Below are 5,298 nucleotides of genomic sequence, written 5' to 3'. Positions count from 1 at the left end.
TTACACTTTGTACCCTTGTCATAGATCAATGGAGCGTGTGTGGTTTACAGTCACATTGATTAGGTGATAGAGACATTGAGTGCACCATGTTGATTCGCATGGTTATTCACAACTTGTTTGCGATCCTCGGTATCCCAGTCGCGAATTTGAAGTGCATATCGAGATTTAAACATGCCATTGAAAAGTTCAATGAATCTCAAAGATCTAGGAGTTTTCAATACATTTAAAACTTAAATCTTTTTCGTTTTTCATGGTGAGAATTAGTGAGTCGTCATTCACTTACCTTCAAATTATTTACTTTTAGAGTACAACATCCCTTTCTAAGTTGTAAATAATGTTGTTGGGTCCTAGCCCTAATTTCTCATTTGGGTGTTTAATTAGGGACTCATTTCTAATCAAACTTTGCTCCTTTCTTTTTCAGATGTCTACAAACAACAATAAAAATGCTTCTAGGTCATTCTCGTTGATGAACCTATGTCAAAAGGTGACATTTGATGGGTCAAAATTCAACGAGTGGATCACGCTACGAGGACAAAGAATATGTCCTCGATGAAAAGCTTGAAAATATCATCCCAGATGTTGCTACTCCTGTAGAGTTGGCCGCCTTTGAGGCCCACGAGCGTGATGCTACGAAAGTTCATTGCATCATGCTGGCCACCATGAACCTCGAACTCCAAAAGTCCTATGAGGACATCTATTCGTATGAATTGCATCAGGATTTGCTAGACAGATATCACCAGAGCGCGAGGCAAGAGCGCTATGAGATCATTACAAACATGATCACCGCTAAGAAAGGGAGTGGAGAATCCCTAACCTCTCATTTGCAGAAAATGCAGAGGTATGTTGATCGTCTTCTCGAACTTAATGTTAAGTTTGATGAGGATTTGGCTATCGACATAATCCTCCACTCCTTTCCCTCCCTCCTGCTACAACCAGTTCAGAATGACCTACCACATGAACAAGGAGGAGATTTCCTTGAGCAAGCTCCAAGGACTGTCGAGGACTGTTGAGAGCAACCTCAAAGACAAATCTGTTGCATCATCCCCTACTGTGGCTGCTCCTGTGACGGTAATAGGTCAAGGAAAGGGTAAAAAGAGGAAGGCTCCATGTAAGAGCCACCAAAAGGGAAAGCCCTGTGATAGTTCATCCTCTAGTGGGACCGAAGCAGGCTCCGCTAAACCCTCCTCAGATCCCAAGGAAGCAGAATGCTTCAATTGCCACAGAAAGGGCCACTGGAAACGAAGCTGCCTTAAGTATCTGCAAGATATAAGGGATGGGAAGATTAAGCCCACCTTTGCAGGTATGTATTCTATTAAATCTAACAACTCATCATTTGCTACTTCATGGGTTCTTGATACAGGGTGTGGATTCCACATTTGTTCTGATATGCAGGGCCTAAAAAGAAGTAGGGAAGTGGAACATGGAAAGATGAACCTGTTTATGGGAAACAGAAGATCGTCACTTGTGACCAAAGTCGGAGTTTATTCTTTAGTGTTGGGTAATAGGTTAGGGCTAGATTTAAATAATTTCTGTTATTTGCCAGATATGGCAAGAAACATTATTTCATTCCATGATTTGTTTAGACAAGGTTTCAGATATTCTTTTGATAAGAGCAATGGTTCTATTAATGTTTATTTGAATGGTGTCTTTTATTTCAATGCATTACCTTGTAATGGGATTTATGAATCTGTGATGGTTGTTGATAATTTAGGAAATGATGTTTTGAATATTGATTTGTCTACTAGTCTAGACAAAGCATGCTTGTGGCATTGTCGCCTTGGCCATGTCAAGAAGAAACGCACAGCCCAACTCCAAAAGGATGGAGTGTTGGAATCATTCGACCTTAGGGACGATGACACGTGTGAATCTTCTTTATTTGGGAAGATGACCAAGTCACCCTTTACTGGCACTTGTGAAAGGGGTGAGGGTCTATTTGATCTCATACACACCGATGTGTGTGGGCCCTTTAGATCCACCATAAGGGATCTTGCCGCATCTACGTGACTTTTACGGATGATTATAGCAGACATGGATATATCTACTTAATCAAGAAAAAGTCGGAAACCTTTGAAAAATTCAAAGAATTTGAGAATGAAGTGGAGAATCAACTGGGCAGGAAAATCAAGATGCTTCGGTCAGATCGAGGAGGAGAGTACCTAAGTCTTGAGTTTCACGACTATCTAAAAGAATGCGGAATTGTTTCACAACTGACACCTCTGAGAACGCCACAATTGAATGGTGTGGCTGAGAGACATAATCGGACCTTGTTAGACATGGTTCGTTCTATCATGAGTCGGACTTCGTTACCAATAGCTTTCTGGGGGTATGCCTTAGAGACTGCCGCCCATATCCTGAACTTAGTTCCCACTAAGAAGGTTACCGAGACTCTTCACGAGATGTGGAGAGGGAAAGCTCCCTCGTTGGCACATATTAAGGCTTGGGGTTGCGAGGCTTTCGTAAGACGAGAGACTCACGACAAGCTCGAACCTCGTAGTAAGAAGTGTTATTTCATCGGCTATCCACAGAAGTCTTTTGGCTATCTTTTCTATAGACCAAATGAGTATGTTGTGTTCGTTGCTAGAAGAGGAGATTTCCGAGAAAAGGAATTGATAAGCCAAGAAGACAGTGGGAGGCCAATTGATCTTGAAGAGATTCAAGAGCAAAGCAATGAAGGAACTTCTAACATTAGCACTCAACCTAAGGAGGAAACTCCTGTTGAACCTGTTGACAAATCCTTACCTCTTCGACGTTCCACTAGGGCTGGTGTTCCACCTCAGTTGTATGGATTTCATATTACTACTGAAGGGGATACATTTATTAGTGATAGTACACTAGTAAATTTGGACGAACCTAGCAGCTACAAGGAAGCCATGGCAGGATCAGAGTCTGCTAAATGGAAAGAGGCGATGGACAGCGAGATTAAGTTCATGTATGAAAACCAAGTTTGGAATTTGGTTGATAATGTACCGGGTTGTAAGACAGTTGGGTGCAAGTGGATCTTCAAAAAGAAGATGGACATGGATGGGAAAGTGCATACTTATAAAGCGTGATTGGTCGTGATGGGCTTTACTCAAACTCCCAGAGTTGACTATGATGAGACCTTCTCACCAGTTGCGAAGATAAAGTCTATTAGAGTAATGCTCGCAATAGCTGCGTTTCATGATTATGAAATATGGCAGATGGACGTGAAAACTGCTTTCCTTAATGGAAAGTTGGCTGAGGATGTTTACATGAATCAGCCAGAGGGTTTTGTTGATGCAAAGCATCCAAATAGAGTTTTCAAGCTTGATAAATCCATTTATGGATTGAAACAAGCGTCTTGTTGATGGAATCTTTGTTTTGACGAGAAAGTTAAAAAGTTTGGCTTTCTGCGAAGCGAAGATGAATCTTGTGTATATGTCAAAGCCAGTGGGAGTATAGTGAGCTTCCTCGTATTGTATGTCGATGACATACTGCTCATAGGAAACAAAGTCCCAACCTTGTAGGAGGTCAAGTCCTGGCTTGGGAAATGTTTCGCTATGAAGGACCTCGGAGACGTTGCTTTGTATTCTGGGAATAAGGATAGTAAGAAACAGGGAAAAGAGACTGATAGGAATCAGTCAGGATACAAACTTGGATAAGGTACTAAAGCATTTTAGTATGGAAAATTCCAATAAAGGGGATCTGTCGAGGGACTCCTTGTTGTGAAGAGGGTATCATCGGAAGAGAACCCTGCAGATCCCCTTACGAATGGACTGAGTAGGGTCAAACACTTGCAGCATGCTGGGAGCATTGGGCTGAAGGATGATATAAGTTTGGATTAGATAGGAAACGTGTAATAGATAATTTGTACTTGACATTTGATGAATAAATAAAGCTACTATCTTGTGTTGGTTATTTCTCTGTTGTTTCAATTTTGCATGTTTTGACTTCCTGAATGATAGAATTATTCGAACAGTCCACATTCGTTCATATTTTGGAAGTAGATGTGAATTAAGACTGTCATGAATTGTTTGTAGATTGTCTAAAAGGTTTTGGACATAGCAAAGGTTTGCTGCAAAGTTCATGAGTGCTTATGAATATGATTTGAGCATTGGAATAAACATGCGTTTGCTAGTATCACTTCCTGGTGTTTTACCTTAAGTGATCGCATAGCGATAATATCATATAGCCTTAAAACTTAGAGATATGATTATTGTTTGCTGGTTGGTTATGCATTGATGATGTGTAAACGCATTAGTAACTTGATGTTATAAAACACATTGTTGTGCATGATTCAATTAGTAAATAATAGATGCGTATGAGTCGATGTTGATCTGTTCCTTTTATTCTATGAGAATAAAGGTGATATCTTGGCCACCTGATGATTTGGTTTGACTTTTGTGTCCGGCCCGGTCAGAATGAAGTTGATGTGTTCAACTAAATTCTATCCAAAACAAGTCAGAAATCGAGGAACAAATGCTGGACAATAAGCATTGTCAGCGTGATATCTAGAACAGAGGATTATATGATCCCTTATCTGAAGGACAAGTTGATGATCACAGTTGACAGTGAAGTATAAGAGCTACGATTTCTAATCGGATTCTGAAGTCATATGTGAGATATAGTTACTAGACTTATCCAAGTGGGAGACTGTTGGATTAGTGTCTAAGCCCGTAACTATATTTGGTATGTACTTGACTTGGTTGTGCATGGTCCTTTTGGGTTGCCTTCACCAAAGCAACTTCACAAGGTAATTTAAGGAGAAAGAAAGAGAGAGAGGGAGAGAGAATAATATGGTTTATTAATATAATATAAGAATAATATATTAAAGGAGAAATTATATTTATTTAATTAGTATTGGTCATAAATTAATTAGGAATTAATTTGGCGACTAAAAGAGATTAATTAAATAAAAGGGCATAAACTGTCAAATGTATGATAGTTGAGTTTTGGGCTAGGAAACCTAATGGACTAAAGGGGGGATGAAATTATGATGGGGATCCATCATATTTTTGTCCAAGGCCTTATTCCAGAAGGTTCCTTGGGCTGCTTGGTGGCTAAGCTGTCCATTAGGGTTTAGACTGAAACCCTAGCAGCCTGCAGTATAAATAAGACCCCTAGGCTATTAAAATCGGCTACACTTAATTCCAAGAGAACCCTAGGGCCGATTTTAGCATCTCTCACCCTCTCTCATATTGCCTTCTTTCTTGTGGGGTTTGTGAACCATTAGAGGAGTTATAATGACAACCCGATATTTCGATTCTATGTAATGACTTAAAAGGCCAAGTATTGTAACCAATTTTTAAAATAATGAAATTAACTTTGAAAATAAAAATG

Source organism: Lactuca serriola, chromosome 7 (genome assembly GCF_051521515.1).
Source record: "Lactuca serriola cultivar US96UC23 chromosome 7, Lser_US96UC23_V15, whole genome shotgun sequence".
Lineage (NCBI taxonomy): Eukaryota > Viridiplantae > Streptophyta > Magnoliopsida > Asterales > Asteraceae > Lactuca > Lactuca serriola.
Note: the sequence above shows the minus strand (reverse complement) of the source record.